Source organism: Pogona vitticeps, chromosome 5 (genome assembly GCF_051106095.1).
Source record: "Pogona vitticeps strain Pit_001003342236 chromosome 5, PviZW2.1, whole genome shotgun sequence".
Classification (NCBI taxonomy): domain Eukaryota; kingdom Metazoa; phylum Chordata; class Lepidosauria; order Squamata; family Agamidae; genus Pogona; species Pogona vitticeps.
The window spans coordinates 46067654-46091933 of record NC_135787.1 but is presented as its reverse complement, the minus strand read 5'-3'; the positions used below and the strand labels follow the sequence as shown (position 1 = coordinate 46091933).

Sequence of the window (24280 nt, the reverse complement as noted above, 5' to 3'; positions counted from 1 at the left end):
TTTAGTCCCTACCAACACCTGGTGCATTTCAGCAACCCGTCAAACTCCGCAAATCCTAGAACTCTGGTGTGCATGCAAATTCTCAGAGAACACCAGCTGCCATAATTTTTCCAAGCAACAGGCAGTTCATAAATGATAGACAGGCAGGTGCCCGCACCTTGGAACATGTCTCCCTCTCCTGCAACACATTGTCTTTGCACATATGATTTTTTAATAAATTATTCTGAAGCATTTTTCTTACTTGTGTGAAAGTTATTTTTAAATTTGTTCATGGTGCAGAAATAGGCAAAAGTTGTTGTCATGGAATATATTTTTTTTAAATCAAGGTGACCGGCAAGATGTTTTCTTCACATTTTCACTTATGCAAAATGTTGTCTTGTTCCCACCTTGCCACCCATCTTTAGCTTTCATGTCGAAGTTTGTCTCTGGAAATGTAGCACATGTAGGTCCGATTCAGGCTTTTAGTTTGTTTGCTTTTTACATGTTATCAAGTCAATTCTGACTTATGGCAACCCCTTCCAGGTTTTCTAGGTAATGAGTACTCATAAGTGGTGTTCCATTGCCTTCTTCTCGGCCACTTGCCCATGGCTACATGGGCTGGCTCTTCAACCAAACTCTCAACCTCTGGTTGTGCAGTGAGATATCTAAACCATTGAACTACTCTAGCCTGATATTCAGCCAGTACAAACTGCTCAATATGTACAAAGAAGGGGGATTTTGTAGGTCCACCTCCCTCCAACTTTGCTCTGAAGTAGAGAGCTTCTTTGATGAGAGGATGCTTACCATGCAGTTCTAAATGCTGTGAAATCAGGGTTCAGAACTGGATGGAGAACCACACACACAACAGGCTCTCCTGCTTCATTCTCCCTGTGAGAAGAGTGACATCTCAGTGGGCAGCAGGACTATAGTACTGTCCCTCTCTCATGTGTATTAGCCGAGTGTAGTATATAACAGTAATATATGGAAATGCCAAGATCTTTGGAGGATCAAACTTTTATGTGCCACCTAGAGTGGTCATGGCACCAGATAGGCGGGGTATAAATAAATAAATAAATAAATAAATAAATAAATAAATAAATAAATAAATAAATAAATAAATAAATAAAGAAAGAAAGAAAGAAAGAAAGAAAGAAAGAAAGAAAGAAAGAAAGAAAGAAAGAAAGAAATACATACATACATACATACATACATACATACATACATACATACATACATACATACATACATACATACATACATACATACATACATACATACATACATACATACATACATACATAATCTTGGAAAGCAATTGTCCTCAGTCTCTTTAGTGTTTTTTAAGTCACTGTTTATTTGAGGCAATACATTGTGATAGGAAAGATTATAGAAAAATTCCTAGTTCTGGCCGTCTAAGATGGAGATCCAGGGAGCAACACACGCTCTTGATTCTCAGGTAGAAGCAAATATGTCTTTTTGCCAGAGAGAGAGAGAGAGAGAGAGAGGCTGAAGAGTATGGAGAAAAGGCAAAGGGAAGGTCAGTAAAAATGTATGCATCAGTGTAGGACTGGAGAGGAAATCAAATTGGTGTAAAGTCAGAGCAGGCAAAAGATCCTCTGGGGTACTTGGAGAGGTTTCTGTCCATGTATTTCTTCCCATGTGAATGCATTCATCTTCAGTCCAAGATGAATTGCATTTTCTGACTTCCAACAGAATGCTTACTTAAAACAATTTAGCACACAGGCTATACCTTCCTTTAGAGGTCAGTAGCAATGTGGATTCCTTAATGTCTCTCTTTTTTAACCAAACAGCATATAGTATTATGTACAGATGTGTACAGTTGGCTGTGTAGCTCAGTGGGTTGGACCACCTGGCTGCAAAGCCAGAGCTTAGGTATTTGATTCCTCACCGTGCCTCCTAGGAGAATAGCCATCCTACATAGCCTTGTGCAAACTTTACGGTCCCAGAGCACCAACAGAAGGGAAGACTGCTGAACTGCTTCTAAGTGCTTTGTGCATAGAAAACCCTGAGAAGGATCTCCATGTCAGAACTGATTAAAAGACACATAATAATTATTATTATTGCATATCTGTATATATCAACATTATATGCCATCATTCCAATTAAGTGAAGAAGATAACTTCTCAGAAGTATCCATGTGCACAGCTGATATATAGGTGCACCTGCATCCCCATCTGTGAGGTGCTGCCTCTTCATGGCCTACTTAAATGGCCAGAAGAGTATTTTCATATAGGTGAGGATACACAGCCTTTCACTGCACACTCCTGCATTTGTACACCCACATAGAGAAACATGGGTGTGTCAAGGCCTACATTATAACAGAATAACAAACAAGAAGATCCTATATGGCCAGATTGTGAAAACTGTAATAATTCTTTCAAAATATTTCTGTTTCTTTCCAAGAGGCTTAGATTACTAACTTGTCAAATAATGTCAAGGATAGCAAAAGGTTATCTGAAGGATGCTGTGTCTGCTTTTATGCAGAACATTTGCGTTAACAATCAAAACATTCTTTGTTTCCTGGCATAACCTGCAATTAAAACAAGCCTTTCAGCAAGACAAGACAGCCAGAGATCTAGCAGAGTCCAAAGCATCCAAGATTTTTCCCCCAGTTTGCCTCGTGTGTAAAAAATAAAAAAGTGGAATAAAATGTAAAATGTCCATATTTGGTCACTTCTGAACATCTGCAAATGCCTATCCTTTTCTATTTCTCCCTTCCCTTCTTTCAGAACAATAGAGCATTTGTTTCAGGGAGCTTAAAGCACATAAATATCGAGAACTTGCAAAAAACAGTAACATTGTGTTTTTCAAATGTATTTTATGGGGAAAAAAGCTAGATGTTCAATCTCTATTTCTGTAGCTTAATACATAAATACTTATCACCCATGGAATGGTATGGGGAATGAGTACATAAAAATTAAGTTCACCATATACATTGCCTAGAATACTAAGCAGCCTTTTCTGCATTTGTGGAGGTGAATTTATGGAATGGATTCACAACCCACTCCTACTAATATAATCTATGCAAGTAGGTAGTTTCATTGTGTATATCACTTGTGGGACAGGGACTAAACATATAAAAAGTGATGCTTTTTCAAAATTGCACTGGGAATGCAAATTCTATATGCCATTATGATACGGCTCTCTGTCAGATATGCATCCATAAGAACATAAAAAGAGTCACACTGGATCAGATCAAAGGGCAATATAGTCCTGCATTTCATTCTAACAGCGGCCAACCGGGAGCCTAGAAGGAAGTTAAGAGTACAGCATGACCCTCTTGCTCATCTTTCCCAGCAACCGGCATTCAGAAACCTATGCCTTCCGGTAATTAGAATTAATATATAGCTATCAAGACTAGTAGACATTGATAGCCTTATTTTCTACAATGAGAATGCATTTTCTTCTGTGTTGACTCCAAATAATTAACTGTGTACTGTCAAGTTCAATTCTAACTTATGACACCCTTCTTAGGTTTTTTTTAGGTAGACAGTACCGTTTCATTGTGCATTCCCATCCTGTTACAATAAACTCAGTTTTGTTTCAATCTTCTGTGTCGGTGTCAAAAAGGGGGCACCACTGGACATGATCACATACATCCTATGTATATTACAAGTGGTGAATCAAAGAAGTGTTGGCTAGGATAATGACATCATTGAATACAGGCCCTAGGCGTAAGTACCTAACATCACCATCTATTAAAATTCATTTCCACTTCTTAATATGTAATTGGTTATTTAGCTAGGTCAGGTAAACATTTAGATGTTTGAAATATTAGCGCTTCTACTTGCCCAAACATTTTGATGCCTGCTTACCTGCCCCTTTCACATGCATAAACAACATGGATAGTGATCTGAAACCACAGATGTATGTTTTCTTCATCCAATTTAGATGGGATGTCTAGAGAGACCAACAAGGTGACCTTTTCAGTGAACCATCCCCTAGACATGGGACCAGAATATGTTTTTGATATGTAATTGAATACTGTCCTTATCAAATTTGGCAAGGATATTTTATGATCTTACTAGAATGAGGCAGACTTTTCAGTTTTTATCTTTATGAGGAGACTGGAAGATGATTACACAAGAAAAATTATTTAGGTTCTTTGCATTGAAAAAGTGAAAGAGATAATGTTTGCTAAAATAGGACATGTTATTCTGTATAGTCTGTTCTGTATTATCTTGACTGGAAAACTATCAAAGATAAATGGTTTGTCCTTTGAGGCCAAGCTAATTGGTCTTCTGGGATGTACACGGAAATACTTCACACCCTTTCTTTATCTTTTCCCTCTTAAATTCCTCTCTCTCCCTTCCTCTCAGACAAAATAAGAATAACTTAAAGCTATATCCTGGTGAGAGGAAGTAATAGTGATTGTAATAACTTGTCATCTTGCTTCCTGCTTTCTATCAACATTTAACGTGCAATTTGAAATGCTGAAGAATTCAACTTCCAAGATCTTATGATGAAACCTCATTAGATGCAGCACTCCTTCAAGGTAAATCCATGTATTTAATGTTGTAGAAAGTTTCTCAGCTCTGTATATTGCAAACTAGACTGTTTTTGTTAAGTGATTGATCCTTGGCAGCTGAGTACATCCTCTGTATGCAAGTTGATCATGAAAATATGGCAGCTTTGAAGGATTTTTGAAAGAAAATATTTTGAAAGAAAATATTTTATATCCATCTAATCGCAACATTGACTACTCATCTATTTGAGCCCCAAAACATCTTGTCCAAAAGCACATATTCTATATTGGATAGAATGAACTAAGGTATTCTTTCCTTAATAATAATATTCTAACAGTTGGTTTTCAGATTTTGGACTTTGAATCCAAGAACATCTGAGGACCTAAGGTTGTGAATAATTGACCTAGTAAATGGGTTATACTACTATATTAGAAAAATCTTTTATTTCCTTTCATTTTACTCCCAGGATCCAATTTGTATCTTCTCCCTGAGCAGAACTAATTTTTTATTTTACTTTAGTCTCCTCCTCCTCCTCCTCCTCCTCCTTCAAGGGAAACAATTACAAAGCTGGCGTCCTAGATTTGCTCCTACTGAAGGAATCATCCATTCAGGAAATACTCCAACCAGAGGAAAGGAAGAAATAACTTGCTGGGTTGTTCTGGTCTGGATATGAGAACTGGGGGACTCTCTGGAAGAGTATGGTGAGGGGAGGAATTGGGTAAAGTCATTGTTTCTTCCACCTCTGTTGGTGCAACATGCCACTGGATCTTGGTGTGGTAACAAAGCAGAACGAGGATTCCAAGCCATAATATCTAACAAAGAAAGGCTCTGTTCTAGTTCTGAAAATATCTTGTGAATCCTTCCCTCTCTATTAAAAACATTTGGCTAGTAGCTTGCCACCACCAGAGTGAAATCTGGCTGGCCTGGTCTCAAAAGTATTAACTTTTCTGGATATTAGTTTCAAAGTTCGGAAAGATGTTTTATAGAGACATCTTGGGAATCATTACAGATAACAATGGGGGGGACCCATTGATTCTTTTTGATTATCTGTTATTATTGCTATGCGATTTGTTTTTACATAAGCCACTTTGGAACACTTTGGTCCATAAAATAGGATTTGTTGTTATTATTTAGTCGTTAAGTCATTTCTGACTCTTTGTGACCCCCATGGACCAGAGCATGCCAGGCCCTCCTGTCTTCCACTGCCTCCAGGAGTTGGGTCAAATTCATGTTGGTAGCTTCAATAACACTGTCCATCCATCTCATCCTCTGTTGTCCTCTTCTCCTCTTACTTTCCCAACATCAGTGTCTTTTCCTGGGAGTCTTCTCTTCTCATGAGATGGCCAAAGTATTGGAGCCTCAGCTTCAGGATCTGTCCTTCCAGTGAGCACTCAGGATTGCTTTCCTTCAAAATGGATAGGGTTGTTCTCCTTGCAGTCCAGGGGATTCTCAAGAGTCTACTCCAGCACCACAATTCAAAAGCATCCATTCTTCAGCGATCAGTCTTCTTTATGGTCCAGCTCTCACTTCCACTACTGGAAAAACCATAGCTTTAAATATGTGGACCTTTGTCTCTGCTTTTTAAGATGCTGTCTAGGTTTGCCATTGCTTTCCTCCCCAGAAGCAGGCATCTTTTAATTTTGTGGCTGCTGTCACCATCTGCAGTGAGTATGGAGCCCAAGAAAGTCACTGGCTCCATATATTCCCCTTCTATTTTCCAGGAGGTGATGGGACCAGTGGCCATGATCTTAGTTTTTTTTTTATGTTGAGCTTCAGACCATTTTTGTGCTCTCCTCTTTCACCCTCATTAAGAGGTTCTTTAATTCCTCCTCACTTTCTGCCATCAGAGTAGTATCATTTGCATGTCAGAGGTTGTTGATATTTCTTCTGGCAATCTTAATTACGGCTTGGGATTCCTCCAGTCCGGCCTTTTGAATGATGTATTCTTCATATAATAAACAGGGAGACAATATACAGCCTTGTCGTACTCCTTTCCCAATTTTGAACCAATTAGTTGTTCCATGTCCATGTTAAAACTGTTGCTTCCTGTCCCACGTATAGATTTCTCAGGAGATAGATAAGGTGGTCAGGCACTCCCATTTCTTTAAGAAATTGCCATAGTTTGTTGTGGTCCACACAGTCAAAGGCTTTTGCATAGTAAATGAAGCAGAAGTAGATGTTTTTCTGGAACTCTCTGGCTTTCTCCATAATCCAGCACATGTTAGCAATTTGGTCTCTAGTTCCTCTGCCCCTTCAAAATCCAGCTTGTACTGGATAGAATAAAATAGCATAGAACTAACTAACTGGCAAAATAATAAACATGGATCTATTGTCATGGCAGAGAAAGGAATATGAAACAAATGTTTCTGATTTTTAAAATACATATACATATACATACTTTTATGTTTTGGGGGCTTGCAATGACACGAGACTAGCATTGCATCCCTTGTCTCAAATTGGAAACTCGTTTTATTGGTCCATAAATCTGTTGACAAAACATTAGTTTGCAGCAGTGACTTAGTACAAGCACGAGTTATGGAGGTTGAGATCTTTACAAAAGCAGAATTCTTTAGTTGGCTCTGGAAAGGTAAGTGCCGGGAAGTGTTTTTATAATGTTATTCATCCATTTTTATTTCAGATGCATTATTGGGTTGCACTGTGACAGCATAAGGAAGTGTAAGTCTGCATCTAAAGTGCTGCATCTGTGCATGTATCTTAAACAGGGTAAAAATTACAAATAATCTACATTTATAACTCCCCTTCTCCCAAATAATGGCAAGGGAGTTGACAATGTTTATATTAGGTTAAACAAATACAAATAATGCATGGAAAGCATTTAAATATACAAGTCAAGTAGAAACAATAACGGCAAGAGCTGGGTTCAAAATCTTTGCTATCAAAGCCTTGGGGTGGCCTTCACTCTAGATCCCACTAAAAATGTCACAGAGGTAGCAGAATGAAAAGATGCTCCCTTCCCAGCTGCAAAGTATGGGCAGATCTCAGCTGTTTATCTGCTCCATATCTATATTATTTTATGCATATTAACATCTGTCACTGTTAACCAAACACAATAGAATTAAATATAGGATTGCTACTTTTTGCAGTTACTTCATTAATTCAAGAGCAGAAAAAAAGTACAACAGGGTAAAAAACATTTGTGCAGAGCTTGGAAAAGGTGCCGTGCCAACTAGAGGATTCTGAGCATTGTAGTCCAACAGTATAACAATGCTCTGGAGACTGAACTTTTTTTCAGCAAAGCATGTCTGTGTCACTGATCTATTGCACTGGTTGCCAGCCTTGGATCCCAGATGTTCTTGGACTAAACTCCTGGAAGCCTTCCCCACTAGCTGTGCTAGCCAGTAGTTCTGGGAGTTGTAGTCCAAGAACATCTGGGGGCCCAAGATTGGGAACCACTGATCTATTGTATGAAGCAAAAACAAAATGAAAAAAGACAAAAATGCTGTGGGACCCAAAAGACTCACTGCTGTATTTTGATGTGAGCTTTCATCAACAAGACCACTTCTTCAGACTGATCTGTTGGTTACCAAACAAAATGGGAGGGAGTTTAGCTTGCATGCGGCAAGCTCTGCATCTTCTTGGAGGTAGCTCCTGTTAAGCAGTCCTTTACTGTTACATACCAAATTATGTTGAGATGGGGTTGATACCTCCAAGGCTTTGAAAAGTTACTTTTTTGGACTCATTGTCTGTAATCACCTGTTTATGCATAGCCACCATCAGCCAGTGGCCATGAGGGCTGAGGGATTCTGGAAATTATCCAGAAGTAACTTTTCCATGCTCTGAATCCCTCAGGAAATGTTAGCTTGGTGTATGGCTGCTATACAGTATGTACTTGGTCTTATTCGTGTAATAAAACACACATGCATGTTAAGATGTACAGCTAAAAACATTCATAAATGTAGGTAAAAATCTGTAGGTACATTAAATTCTGGCTCGATCTACATTTAGTTAGCCGTAACTAAATTTGGACTTAGCCGTCTCAGAGAAAAGGGATTTGAGTGAGTCCCAGTGCTCTAGGTTTTAATGAGATCCAGGCCCTGAATCAGGTCCGTTTTGTGTGAATGATACCCAGATATTCACATTAGAAGCAAGACAAGTACAGACTTTTCCAGCACCTCCAAAGCAGAGAATGGGGATTTACTTTTAAGAAGTGTAGAAATCAGAACATCCTGAAAGCATGCAGCTCTGAGCATCATCCTGCATTACTCAGTTTTGTATGCCTTCAGAATATCTTTATATCCATTCTTTTTTAAAGTGCTTTCCAAGCTCCCCTTGAAACACCCAACCTCCTGTCTTTCCTATATAAAACATCGGTAACTAGATTTTGCCACATGCTACATAATATCATTTGTGAGGAAAGGTAAAACAGCACAGAGGCCGTACGTTTTTTGGCCTAGTGTCTAACTTTGAGTTTAAACCAAGTTAAACTTCTATTTAAATTATTTTGATCTGTTGTAACCGGACCCGTTTTCTAAATACTTAATACCACCATAAAGTCTGCTGCAGTGCTTTTATCATTTTTCCGTAATTAGAATTTTTCTTGATAATAACGGCACTGCAATCAAGTGCAGAATCTGGCTAGATGGCCATCCTGAATAGAAATCTGGGCTCTTGCCCATGGTATTGGGTTACTCTGAACCCTGTTTGCCAGTAAAATAAAAGCTCATGTTTACCATGGGAAATGATTCCAATTAATTAGGAGGAATATGAAGGCTACAGAATGCGATCATTACTTTCTAAATGTTTTAGATATTGAAACATCTGGATAGACTCAGCCAATAGTAATTCAACTAACAAGTAACTTGGCATTACAGAACTAATAATAAGGTTGGAGGTATCGCTGTTCTTTTTTTTCCTATCTCTTTACCCTCTCCTTCCCTACTTTCCTTCATTTGCTAAATAACATGATAAAAGGGCAAACATGTCTCAATAATCTGCAAAACCCAGAAAATGTATAGCATAATAAATCATATACAAAGATGTTTGACATTTCTCGTTCATTATGAAGTAGTAATAGAATACAAAGTACTGTATTCCAAGTGTCCTGCGCAATTTACAAACAAGCCTAGGAAGGAAGAAAATATGTTCATTCTCATTATGGTTTTTTAACTAATAACTTGTAGATTATCATTATTTGATTTCTATAATTGTTTAGGTTTCTCTCTCTCTCTCTCTCTCTCTCATTTTAACCTTCATCCAAGCAGATAAAAAGAAGCTTGCAACGAGTGACTTCCGGGATATTTTCATAAGAATTCCAGCACTCCATAGGAGTGTTCCTATGAGTCAAATAAGAATTGACACCCTCTTTAGGTGAGCCTAAGAAAACACTCAGTCCATATAAATAAAATAAAAAAGTCCAATAAAAAATACCATATCTGAAAGAAAATTCAGTTCTCCTCCTTCTTCCCTTCTGACTAATTCTTGTAATATCTGGCATTTTTTTCATCTGCAAATGTCAACTTTGACAACCAGGTGGCGATTGTTTAAAATCATTCTTTAAAGCTACTACATTGGAAATCACAGATAGCATTGTTCCCGATCTTAAAGTTATTGTCCTAATCAAATAAATCTAATTTTGAAAGTATTATTATTTGCTTGATGTATAAGAATAAAACATAGCAATGTACAGTTCAGATAAACAATACATGACAGTCAGTTTGGGAAAATTAAGATTGTTCAAGAGCTCCTAGCATCGATACATTGCACACACAAAAACCCACTTAGCCCCTCTTCCCTCAAACCTAAACTAACTATAATTGAATAGACTGATGGTAGCAGCCAAAACCCTTAATACTGTGCTCATGTTACCCAATAAAATATCTGTTTTACAGGAGAGTTTTATTGAATTATCTTGCTTACAGCTCATTTTAATGAATTCATATTCAATTATTTTTACTGAAATACAGATTTCCTTTTTTTAAATCCAGTCACTTCCATCCTGTCTAGATGCTATTTTAGGACACTTAGGGCTTGTCTACATGGAGCAGCCTGGAATAGGCTATATAGGATCACTTAGGGTCAAGTAAAGTTCTGGTATGCCATGTGTTGTGAACTTTACATCTACATGGCATGCACATCTCATGGGACCCTATTTGGTCCACCACTTTTAAGGATGGAGGGAGGAGGAAGAGGAGAAATATGTTGTAATTCTGTTTAAATTCTAAAAATCATTTCTAATTTTGCATATAAACTAACCATACTTCTTTTGTCTTTCTCTTGCATAATTCACAATCTCCTTCTTGATGATGAGTAAATGGCCACTCCAATTGGCACCAGTCAGTTTCTGAGCACAGCTTGAATTTGGGTGATCTGAAGGACAGCGTCTCTTTATAGCCTGTTCTTGTCCCAATATCTTTTGGAAAGATCTTTTTTTCTGTCCAACCACCTTTGCAGGCATATTTGGTAAGCACATAGGAGAGTGCCTTCTGAAGAAGGGCAGGTCGGCAACTACCCTGTGCATCTCTACCAACAAGCAAAGACATTGCTATCCCTTGGCTGTATTGCTTTTACTTTTTATGGGCTCACTATTGTCCCCCATGCTGTTTAACATCTACATAAAACCATTGGAAGAGGTCATCAGGAGGTCTGGGCTGAGGAGTCAGTAATATGCTGACGACACTTAGCTCTACCTTTCTTTTTTCCACCAATCCAGGTGAGACAGTCTCATAAGTTGAACTCGTTTCTGGACCTAATAATGGACTGGATGAGGGTTAATAAATTGAAGCTTAATCCAGGCAAAACGGAAGTGCTGTTAGTGGGTGGTTCATCGGACAGGTTAAAGGGCCATTTCCCTGCCCTGAATGGGGTTGCACTCCCCCTGAAGGACAAAGTCCACAGTCTGGGGGTGCTCCTGGACCTCAGTCTGGCGCTGGAGGCCCAGCTGGACTCGGTGGCCAGGGGTGCCTTCCTGCAACTGCAGAAATTGTTCCAGCTGCAGCCCTACCTGGACGAACAGAGCCTCATGACAGTCACACATGCACTGGTAACAACCCGTTTAGACTAATGCAATGCACTTTACATGGGGCTGCCTTTGAAGATGATCCAGCAACTACAACTGGTTCAGAATCGAGTTGCATGACTGGTGAGTGGAGGAGCCATGAGATAACATATTCAGCCAATTCTGGCCAGGTTACATTGGCTACCCGTTGTTGCCCAGGCCCAATTCAAAGTGCTTGTTTTGACATATAAAGCCCTAAATGGCTTGGGCCCTGGATACCTGAAGGACCGCCTCCTTCCATACGAACCTCCCCAGCAACTGAGATCTAGCCAGAAGGCTCTCCTGAAAGAGCCATCCCTCAGTGAGGTGACAGGGATGGCCTGTAAGTGGAGGGCCTTTTCAACAGCTGCCCCCGGTCTTTGGAATGCCCTCCCAAATGACATCTTACTAGCGCCGACGTTACTGTTATGGAAGTTTTTAACTGAAATTTTTTAATTGAAGGTTTTAATTTTAATTGATAGAGTCATGGATTTGGATTGTCTTTGTAGATTGTTTTTATTGTAACGGTATTGGTTTTTAGTCTTGTCTGTTTTTTTAACTGAACTGTTTTAATTGATGTTGGAAGCCACCCGGAGACTCTTGCAGAGTGTAGGCAGCATACAAGTTAAATAAATAAATAAATAAACACGCTGTACGTGAGGCTGCCTTTAGAAAGTATTCAGAAACTTCAGCAGGTCCAAAATACTGCAGGTAGATTGTTAACTGGGGCTGGTTACAGGGAATATCCACCAGCTGCTGATCCATTTCTGGGCAAAATTCAAAGTGCTGGTTTAAACCTATAAAGCCCTAAACAATTTGGATCCAAGCTATCTCAAAGATCTTATCTCCCATTATGAGCCTTTTTGAGTGTTAAGAGGATCAGGAGAGGACTTTCTCTTGGTCTCATCACCTTCACAGGGTCGTTTGGCGGGGACATGGGAGCAGGCCTTCTCTGTTGCTGCTCCCAGACTCTGGAATTCCTTCCCATGGGAGACCGGGCTGGCCCCATCTTTGCTGTCCTTCTGCATGCAGAAAAAAAAACACATTGCTCTTCAGGAAGGCTTTTCTTTACATGATTGCTTGACCAAAGGGATTTTTTTAAAAAAATATTCTGTTTCACTTCTGTTTTCAATATTGCCTTTATTATGAGCTTTAATATATCTGTTTAATGCTTTTTAGTACTGTAATAATTTTCATTTATCTTTTAACTTTGTTTCTTTTAGTATTGTAAGTCACCTTGGATCCTTTAAGAGAAAGGCAGTAAGTAAGTAAGTAAGTAAGTAAGTAAGTAAGTAAGTAAGTAAGTAAGTAAGTAAGTAAGGAAGGAAGGAAGGAAGGAAGGAAGGAAGGAAGGAAGGAAGGAAGGAAGGAAGGAAGGAAGGAAGGAAGGAAAGAAAGAAAGAAAGAAAGAAAGAAAGAAAGAAAGAAAGAAAGAAAGAAAGAAAGAAAGAAAGAAAGAAAGAAAGAAAGAAAGAAAGAAAGAAAGAAAGAAAGAAAGAAAGAAAGAAAGCCAGCCTCATGGCACAGTGGTTAAACCGCTGTACTGCAGCCAAAACTGTGCTCACGACCTTGGGTTCAATCCCAGGTAGCCGGCTCAAGGTTGACTCAGCCTTCTATCCTTCCGAGGTCGGTAAAATGAGTACCCAGCTTGCTGGGAGGGGGGCAATGTGTAGCCTGCATAATTAACTTGTAAACCGCCCAGAGAGTGCTTGAAGCACTATTGGGCGGTATATAAGCAGCACACTTTGCTTTTTAAAAAATAAATAAATAAGTAAATAAGTAAATAAGTAAATAAGTAAATAAGTAAATAAGTAAATAAGTAAATAAATAAAGAAGGAAAGAAAGAAAGAAAAGAAAGAAAGATTTCTGGGGTGCTACAAGTGAGAGGTATAACGATCCACCTACCTACCTACCTACCTACCTACCTACCTACCTACCTACCTACCTACCTACCTACCTACCTACCTACCTACCTACCTACCTACCTACCTACCTACCTACCTACCTACCTACCTACCTACCTACTTCCCATTGATCCATCAATCTAATGACCTGAATAAATAGCAGAACAAAACAAGGAAGCACAACTTAAATGCATCAAGAAAAAAGCAGAAAGGATAAAACAGGAGCAAAAAGCAAATGGAGAAATGAAGGCTAAACTTTATTATGAAAATATTATGAAATGGTATGTCGAAATGGAGGTACACCAGTACTAGCTAACACTTGCAAGTATATGCATGCACACAGGCAGGCACATACACATAGCTTGGACATAGAAATGTAAGAAATATAGCCCTAAGTGTGTGTGTCAGAGAGAGAAGATGGAGTTATCACTACTTCATTTTCCTACTTTGGCAGAAAGACAGTGCAGGTCTGTGATTACCTTCCAGTTCTAGAAACCCACAAATCTTGCATGTTGGAGAGGGGACAAGGCACAGCAGGATTTGGCCTTACAAGCTGCAGTAATGTGAACCAACGCCTACTGATGTTGTATCATATCTGAAAATAGATCATGTAAAAAAAAGAGCATTCACAGCTACTTCTCTTCATTGTCATCCGTATAGTGACAAAGGCTGGACATAATCCAAAACATTTTTGGCTCCAGATGATTGTGTTTTCCTGGAACTGGTCTTTAAGGAATAAAGAAAAATGCTGATACCCAGTTCATTCTTCATTTCAGCTTACTCTTTCAGAAACAATAACTTTGAAATGGAATATGTTGGGGAACTGAGAAAATATGAAACTGACTGCCCTCCCCTTTCATTCAGGGGATGATTAATTGCTTTGTTTGAGAGGTAAGACTGGCTAAGTGGGAGAAGGGGGGGAAGGAGTTCTGGAAACTGTGAAAAGGTTGAGGCCCTGGGAACAATCTTTACTCGGTTTACATTCAGCTCTTTGTACTTGCCAACCCACAACTGATTGGATAAAATAAAATACATTTTTTTAAAAACCAAACACCCGATACATTCTGTCATTCAAATGCTGATTAACCAAATCTCCTCTATATAATGCTAAGATCAACACTGTGTGTAAATAATGTAATATGTATATTATATGTACAATACTATAATAGGATACCTAGTATAGTGTAGCAGATAGAATGATGGACTTAGGACTCAGGAGGTCTGGGTTAAAATCTTTGCTCAGCCAGGAAACTCACGATAGGTGTGGAATTGGTAAAACCGCTCCTTAAATACCTCACTTACCTTGAAAGGCCAGTTAGGTTGCTATAAGTCTGGCCTGACAACAACAACATACTGTACTATAATAGGCATGGGAATGTGTGGACGGGGGAGTGAGTGTCTGTGTGTACACATAATAATAATTTGAAAATGCAAGCATGTGTATGTTGTAAAATGGCCACTATCCTTTTGAGGATACCATTCTCCCTGCAGAGTTCTTCACAATCTCCAGCTTGCCACTACACAACCAGAGATTACACTATACTAAAGTAAGCTACAGCTAGAGTAGGCCCATATGAATCAATGGAACTTACAATGGAATTGATTCACCACATCCTAACCAATTTGCTGGGCCTATTCTAGTGCTATGCTCAGCAACAAGACTTCAGTCAGCATGTGTGTGTATTTTAAAAAATCATTTAACAAAACCATGCAAGCCGAGGCATTTTAGGTAGGAAGACTACGCTGCAATAGTAACCACTGGTGAGCTTTCATGCCACCTTTGACTTTATAGTCTACAAACACATCTACAGATTGGGATAGCAGCTGTAATGTTTAAGTCTGAGGCATTTTGTTAAGACCACAAAAATGCTATTGCTTATAAATTCAAGATGATTTGTCCTATCAGTATGAAATTTGGTATGGAAGATCCCTTGGGTGAAAGACGCAAGCTGTCAACATTTCAGAGAAATCAGATGAAAAACAGCTGAGCTATAACAGGGGGAAACTGCGGGCAAAATATATGTGTGTGTGTATATTTTCTGAGCATGTGACACAAGCCCTGAGTTGCAGCAGTTAAACAGCAGCACTGCGAGTCAAGCCTCTGCTCGTGACCTGGGTTCAAGACTAACAGGTTTTGGTAACTGGCTCAAGGTCATCTCATCCTTCCATCCTTCTAAGGTCATTAAATGAGTATACTGCTCACTGGTGGAATAATTATGTTGTAAACCACCCAGAGAGTGCTCTAGCACTATGGGGTGGTATACAAGTCAAAATGTCATCATCATCATCAACAACATATTTTTGTATTATCAAGAAACATGTAATGTGAAGAAGCAGAGCTTGAACATATCCAGATCTCAAAAAAGTTACTTTTTTAAAGCTGTAGTTCTCAGAATCCCCAGCCAGCATGCCGAGTTGTAGTACAAAGGAAGTAACTTTCCAAACTCTGATCTTCTCTGACCAGAGCTTTATTCATAGTTCAATAGTACTTCCCCAGTGTGCCCTTGGTTTCATTTTGGATGAATTGTGTGCTGGCCAGAATCCTATTGGAGTTCACATAAGTTCTGTGGAATTTTCTGTGACGAATTACTCCTAACTGATGAGATCCCAGAACACATGCTGCGGTCGCTGCCAAGTCCCTGGACTCTGGGTGGCACAACCGGCTCTTTGCCCTCCACCCGGGATGACGTGAGACTGCCTTGGTCTCTCGACACTTGCAGGTGGGAGGGGGGAAAGGCAGGGTACTTAAGGGGCTTTCCCCCCTCAAACCACCCTCTTCTTTTTCAGGCATTGAAAAAGACGAGTCTCTGCTGCAGTTCCGCTTCGTTTACAGCTGCGTCATCTTGCATCAGGAGCTTTACCAAGGACGGGAGGGCAGCATCGGCTCCCTCACGGGGTTTATTTGATTTAATTATCATTGTTTCTTATTAGTCATTGTGTTTTATATTATTTGTAGTGGTTAGTTGGTCCTGACCGAAAGGAGGGGAAAGCGGCAAAGGGCAGCAGATAGGACTCTTACTGGTTAGACCCAGCTGTGTTGACACTGGGGCTTTAGATTAGAGCAACAGTACTGCTTAATAAAGACTGGTTTTGCTTAATCCATCATTTGTCCTTTCTGGAGGGGATGTCAGTTAATGACCCCATCCCCCCAGAATTGTGCACTGTTAGGTACACCTTGTTTGATGAGGCAGTGAGTATGGTTAAGAAGTGTGTGGGGGGGGGGAGGGTTGGCTGAGCTGGCAAAATGTGACATTAAATCAGCATTATAGATTCTGCCTGTTTATCCCCTTGACTTCAATTTACTGGGCTTCCAATTTGGGGGCTCATTTTATATAGATAGGGCTCTACCCAGGGGCTGCTCAGTTTCATGTGCTGATTTTGAGAAATTTAGTACATTCATAGAATGGAAAATTAGCCTCAGGGTGCAATGTAATTCCACGGCCCATTACCTTGATTATTTCCTTTTCTATGGGAAAAGGAACTCAGGTAAATGCAGGTATATACTAAATATCTTCCAAATAATGGCAAAAGAGCTGGGGCTGCCCCTAGCCGAAGAAAAGACAGAGGGGCCAGCCACGTCTCTAACTTTTCTGGGCATAGAACTCGACACTATACAGCAAACCTCAAACTTGCCCCAGAATAAATTGGCTGACCATAGGTCCAGGATGGATTTTCTTTTACATAAAAGAAAGGTATCACTTAAGGAGCTACAGGAAATAGTTGTGCATTTAAACTTTACCTGTAGAGTTCTGGCACCAGGTTGAGCATTTTTTAGGCACCTGTGCACAGCCATGAAGGGTCTTAAATGACAATGCATAGGACTAGGTTAACACGAAGTATGAGGGAAGATCTTGTTTGGAATCCATTTCTTGTGGAATTTAACAGGATCTCCTTTTGGAGATCCGCTATGAGTTTGAAAGCAGACTTTCAAGTGAACTCGAATGCGACCAATTCCTGGAGATTCAGCATCTATTTTCGAGGTAGGTGGTGTTCAGGTACATGGCCAGATTCGTGACATCAGAGTGGCATCATGAGGGACATGACCTCTTTGGATTTTTTTTTTTTTTAATTGTGGGTGCACTCTGGCTCTGTGCAGAGGAATGGTCAAATTCAGTGGTCCGGTTCTGGTGCGACAACCAAGTGGTCATTTATATCATAAATGACTTTACGTCGCAATCAGAAAGGGCCATGCCATTAGTTAGGGCCTTTAGACTGAGGGCATTGCAATTCAACATACTGGTGCATGCCCACCATGTTCCAGGTATAGACAATAGGATAGCTGACACTCTATCACGCCAACAGATCAAGTGGTTCAGGGAGCTAGTACCAGAAGCCAGGGAGTTGCCAGAAGTTCTTCCTCCAGAGGTGTGGCAGATTGACTAGAGGACGCATCCAGAGCAATAAGTTTGGCCCTGGTGCCAAGGACAAGAAAAGGTTACCTGGCCTTGAGTATAGAGATTCAGGAATTTAGGCTGGCCTGGAGTAGGTATGGCCAGCTCCAGTTGAACACTTACAGCAATTTATGGTATATCTTAACAGGAAATGGTTAGCACCAGGCACTATCCAAGGTAGATTGTCGGCTTTGGCATTCCACACAAAAATAAATGGTCATAGAGATTTTTCTGTGGATTATAGAATTAGGAAAATGATGGAGGGATGGAGAGAGGAAGAGTGAAGGACTCTAGCTCAGTGGTTCTTAACCTTTGTTACTCGGATGTTTTTGAACTGCAACTCCCAGAAACCCCAGCCAGCACAGTTGGTGGTGAAGGCTTCTGGGAGTTGCAGTCTAAAACTCCTGAGTAACCCAAGGTTAAGAACCAGTGCTCTAGAGCACACATTTCCCCTTCTTTGTCATGACGCTTATGCGAGCAATGGGTGCTCCTGTGCCGGGATATGGAAGAGCCTTATTCAATGCGGTTTCCCTAATAGCATTTTTGGTGCCCTCCGAATTAGTGAACTGGTAGCCAGGGGTAAGGCAGACAGCTCTAAGTTAGCTTTACAATGGCAGGACGTTAAAGTCCTAGATGAAAAAGTGGAACTCTTAATTAGACAATCCGAGGCCAATCAAACAGGCAAAGGAAGACAATTGGTCCTTAGACAATGTAGCATAGAAAGCATATGCCCAGTCAGAAATATGAGGACATACTTAGAACGGCAAGGGCAAGAAGCAGGATATTTCTTCCAACATACTGATAAGTCACCTTTGACTAAATATCAGTTTTGGAAGTTGACAGACTTAGCATTAAATAAGGTTGGTGTTACAGGTTTAAAGTTTGGCACCCATTCGTTTAGGATTGGAGCGGCATCCACTGCAGCATCCATGGTTTACAGCCCATAGGAAAACAAACAATTAGGCTAATGGTCTTCTTCAAGTTATAAAAGATACATTAGGACCCTACTTAACGTGCAGTCAGAAGCACGGTTTATGTCTTTGCAAGTCCCCTCGGGTCCAGAAGATGAAAGCGGATAGTGATCATCGGCCATAGTTGTATCTACTGGGCTGAGCGCTATGCTGCCACATCTCCTGTGGGGCAGTGATCTGGAGCTTGGAGCCCAGGCGCATATTACCTGGAAGTATGCAGTGGATGTGCTGGTAATACATTTTGGAGGCAATGACTTGCCTAGACTTCCTGGTAAGGCGTTGATCCTGGACAATCTGCGTGGCCTTAAGTGGTTGAATACCAGGTATCCTGCAATGCAGATCTTATGGTCCACAAATATTCCTTGGTTATCCTGGTGAGGCTCTGGGAGGGTTGCTGATGTTAACAAGGCCAGGAGGGGTGTTAACAGAGAAGTATGCAGAGGCATCTGCAGAGGCCTTGGATTGGTGATAGGTCACCACAGGATCCAAGTAGAGAAACTTGAATTTTTGAGGAGTGACGGTGTCCACCTTTCTGATGCAGGTTTGGAGGTCTTTTTAGAAGACAGTAAAGGTGGCCTGCTTGTTGAGCTCGAGAGGCTCAATGGTGGATATGGGACATAACATGGCTAGTCCCTATGCTGTGATGGATAGTGCAGACAAAACTGATATTTTTGGTGTGTCCCACTGTAATTTGAGGTAAGCCAACAGTGCATTCGACCTCCCAGCACTGCGGATCGTGCAATTACAGTGACTGTGGTGGGACGATGCACTGGGCCACTGCTGGACCAACAGTCATCAACTAAAGATAGCTTGAGGTCTGTGGGTGTTTATTAGCGGCTGGCCAGGTTATTGCCGTCTTTAGACCGCTGGAACCTGGGGCCGGGGACTTGCCCATTTGTTGACCTAGGGATATTTGGATACCCCTGACATTTACCTGTTTCCGCACTACAGCAGCCCCCCTTTCTTGCCAAAGGATGGCAAAATTTAAACTTGCATTTATTTCAATAAAGTGTGGCCCGTATTTAACCCATATCATTGTCTCGCATCTTTATTCCGAGGTTGGGAGGGCCATTTCTATTGCACAGTCAGGCATGTAAGGAGGCACTTGACCAAGACATGGCCTGGCACCTGAACAATTAGCCCCAGTTAGCCATGTCTCAATTATGCATACCATACACCAGTGGTTCCCAGCTTTGGGTCCCCAGATGTTCTTGGACTAAAACGCCTAGTAGCCTTTGCCACCAGCTCTCCTGACCAGGATTTCTGGGAGTTTTAGTCCAAGAACATTTGGGGACCCAAGGGTGGAAACCACTGCCTTACACAAACACCAACAGGATTCTAACTGGAGATGGGCTTGAAACAATTGTTCAGTGGTTCATGCCAGTTTGTCCTTTGACAGGGTTAGGCACTTCCCAGCCCCACCTACCCTGGCAGGCGCCTACCCAGAGATAGAATCCTGGCTTCCCTGCCCCACCACCTCCAGACACTGCCTCTGAGTGGGTGCCCACCAGAGGTTGTGGGGCTGAGAAGCACCAAACATCTGTTCAGGATGAAATGACATGAACTATGAAACTGGAGGTTCGTGGTCATCTCTAATGCTGACCATTATGCTTTCCAGTTTCCATATTACTCAGCAGAGACTGATGATGGTAAACATTTTTATGTCTGTCTCTCACACACAGGCACACACAGAGTAAAGCCAACAATTACTAATTGATTTTATCATTCCAAGGACCTTGTTTTGCTGTGAAACTCCTTTTTAGGAATGTGTCACTATACTGGTGTAATGCATTTTAAGTTATAACTATTTCCTGTCTCGTTGTCAAAGTATCTGAATAGTTACTTGAAAATGACTTTACAAAGAAAACATCCAAGGACTAGAAGACAATGCCTTATGATATTAAAAATTGTGATTGCCTCAACACCCACAGCTGACCATGAGGCAGAACTTAAATCTTGAGATATTCCTCCATAATTCAGTGAGATACCTCTGTAACTTCAAAAACAAGTAAAAGTTAGTTACGTTGGGAAAATAATGATGTCATCTTTCTTTAAATTACAGTTGCAATATGATGTAGCTATACGTTTGCTACAGTGAAAAGGAATGAATTGTATGCAGCTAATTATTTGTAACAAGTGGCTTCCAAGTTTTGTTCAAGGTCCAGCAACCACTCTCAAGGCATTTAGACCAGCATGATATTTTATGAGGGGTAAAAAACACAAGTGTGCATTTGGGTGCTAACTTTACTAGGACCAAGAACTCTTCATCAAACTAGGTGACACAAAAACCAAGAGGTTCAGAAGACGGAGGAGTCCAAAACTTTGTCCAAATACTGTGATCATGGCATCTGTCAAAATAGCCAATGTACAGGCTCAGTAAATCATGGATAGCTGTTTGCGTTACTAGCTTCCTCAAACTCATAACTTTAAAACCATAACATAATATATCACTTTTTGGCAATGTAAATTGCAGGCATGAATGTCCTGATTTGGACTGAGACTACAGTAGCTGGCCGTTAGGTGCCTGATCCAGACCCTGCACTTACTTCAGATTTTTTTAAAAAAAATGCACTAGCAAATAATGTGTCCTTTTACCTCTATGAGATGAGCATCTGTAATACTGTGACTAAGGTTCCTCAGAATTCTGAACTCTAGCAAATTTTGTGGGTCCCTTCTGTTATGCAAGACAAAGTCAAAGAAAACTGCTTTGGTAACTTACCACACTCCAAATCAAATGAGCAAAGCAGCAGCAGAAAGAAGCAAAGGAGAAAGCAAGGAGAAAGAGTGTTCCATGTAAAAAAATGTGTCTTGGCACAGTGTGTAGCTATGATTAAGCCAAACCACCAAATGCTTTTCTCATAGCCCCAAAGCAGCCATCAGTCTGAAGAGACATTGGCCTGTTATACCATTGCTATTGTTTGAAATCAATACACAGCACTGTGGATTTAGTGGCATTCTATCCAAGAGTCCCAGAAGAGTCCCAGAAGAACACTGTTTTGCATTGCTGAATGTATCAGACAGGCCCCCAAAGTTCTGCAGGGTGAATTTAAAATATACATGCAGATGCATATATTATTTAATGACATTGTGCTGGACTTGAGCTTATAAACACTTTACTATGTCATCTGAAGCAACTTCTTTCAGTTCTTGAACGCTTGACCATACCGGTGCAGCAGGGCTTAGAAAAATTCCTTGCTCTTTTTAATGCAACTCTAGAATCCTATAGCCAGCATAGGCAATGACTTCTAAGAGTTGTAGCCCAAACAAGGAACATCACAAGCTCTGTGCTGCAGCAGCAGATGGCCAGGATTCCACAGAGACGTTCACACATTATCTGTTGCTGTGAAAAGAGGGGAGGTATACTGTACCTGTCTGGCATCATTCTCAACTACAGGCGCTACAGTATATCCATCCTTCTCAAAGAGCATGTGCCTGTTTCCTGTCTTCCCCTCTGGAGTTCCACTGCTACCTGGAATTTAGATGGGGGTTGTGCAACCCTGTTACCTGTGAACAATGCAGGGACTAGGACTCCCTACTCTGGGAGAGTCGTCTGAAAACAGATCAGTCTAGCTAGGCTTTGGGAAGGTTGTTGGGGGGGGGCAACAAAAGGAATGGGTAAGGCATTTGGTGTGGTGCGGCCAGCAGCTAGCTGTCCCTTGGACCTTGGAGGGCAGTGTCTACCATGCACCAACTAAATGGCTTCTAGTCACTTCCAGTTTTGATAAAGAGGGGCGGCCTAGTTTAAAACAGGCACTTCCACCGTACAAGATATAATATACCCACACATGGACTACAATTCCCACATTTCCCCTGCTGTCATGGCCACTGGCTGTGTTGGCCATGGCATTCTGGGAGCTGTAGTTCCCAAAATGCAACTTTTCCAAACTCTGGTCTAAATTATTTCAAGAAGCCATGTGGTTTTCATTTTGATTTTATCTTGTTTGTTTGAATCTCTGCCTGTATGTTGTCTAAAACCTATCTGTCGTCTTTTTTACAGTCTGATTTTTTAAAAATAAAAGTCTTTCTTTGCCTTTAAAATGCTAAATGCAAAAGTGTTGCATTTTCATTTTTGTCCTAAATCTATCCATTTCCTCCCTACCCACCCCCAACAGAAACAAGCTCTCAAGTGTTATGAGGGGGCAGCACATTGTTAGTTACAGTATTTAATTCGTGGCTGTTGTTGTATTTTTTATCACCATGGAGGGTATTTGTGTAATTTTCTGCCTCGAGGGCTAAAATAGTTTGGCTGGCACTGTGTTCTGACCTTTGAGAAATGATTTGAAATTTTCTGCACATGACAGAAACGTTAAATTCTAGAAAGATGTGGTCTTCTTCTTTGCCCTCACCTCCCTCTCCATCTGGCACATGTCTACGTCCAAGGAATCATAGTAGAGTATTATTTCTTGGTTTTGCCTAGAAGCACAACTGGAAAGGATTTTTCATAATATTGCAAGCAACCTTTTAGAAAATAACAATGTTCAGTTGTTGGAACAATGACAACAACAATGGCACATTCCAGATCTGTGCACCATGGAGACTTTATTCCATGCAAGTGCAATAAACAGAAATCTAAACTGCCCAGATCAAACTGTCCTGTTCTGTCATATGTGGGGTTTGTTTTTTTAGTGAACACTTCCATTGCATTATTCTGGCATCATCACAAAGGCTATAGTATGTGCAAAGCCTGCCTTTCTTCCATCACAGCACTCAAGACAATGATATGGACAAAAACAGCTATTTGGGGAACGTTGGCAGGAATATTTCTAAATTAGTTTTTGAATGGGTATGTATGTATGTATGTATGTATGTATGTATGTATGTATGTATGTATGTATGTATGTATGTATGTATGTATGTATGTATGTATGTATGTATGTATGCATGCATGCATGTCCAGCGTGATATATTGGATAGAGTGATGAAGCAGGACTCAGAAGGCCTGGTTTTGAATCCCTACTTGGCTACAAGAACTCATTGGAAGGTGGCGTTGGTAAACCACTCCTTAAATATCTCCTTAATTTGACAGTCCAATTAGGATTGCTATGAGTCAGTCCTGATTTGAAAACATATAACGTGTGTCTTTTATAGAACAATGGCACAATTAGACAATCTGTTAGCTTTGCAGTTAAAAGTGGAACTCTCTTAATTGTCTGTTTTTCCTACCACATTATTTTGCACCTCTGCAAATTCCAAATTCACTACCTTTTATTCCATGACTGATCATCAGGGCACAAGATGCATTTGCAAGCTAGTTGTGCAAGTTTGACAGCTGTGAAGAACTGTGTCTTTAGAGAGATAATGTTTTATTGCCTTTATCGCCTAAGCTTATGTCTTGTTTGTGAGTTTGTGCACATTTCATTATCTTAAATCTCTGTCCCTTCTGGCTTTCAGATCTTTCAAGGAGACATCAAACTTACAACTGAACCATTCTTTCTTCCAGATGACCAGTTATAAAACCAAATCAGACTTATTTGCCAAATGCAGACTGAGGCAAGCTTCTGTTAGAATAAACAATCTTTTCCTCTGATGGGAGTGCCACTTTGAATTATGTGTT

General features: G+C 40.4%; 2 long non-coding RNA genes across 2 annotated transcripts in view; one reads left to right on the top strand and one right to left on the bottom strand.

Moving 5' to 3' along the window:
- The first annotated feature begins 1292 nt into the window (after nt 1-1292).
- LOC144589647 (uncharacterized) overlaps nt 1293-24280 on the top strand; it is a 63626-nt gene continuing 40638 nt past the window's right edge. The window contains exon 1 of the long non-coding RNA XR_013545893.1: nt 1293-4495. This is a non-coding gene — a long non-coding RNA (uncharacterized LOC144589647). The remainder of the gene's footprint in view (nt 4496-24280) is intronic.
- Nucleotides 11936-13542, bottom strand: LOC144589645 (uncharacterized). The gene is made up of 2 exons (XR_013545891.1): nt 13486-13542; nt 11936-13429 (listed from the first exon to the last, which is right to left on the bottom strand). It is a non-coding gene; the product is annotated as an uncharacterized LOC144589645 (long non-coding RNA).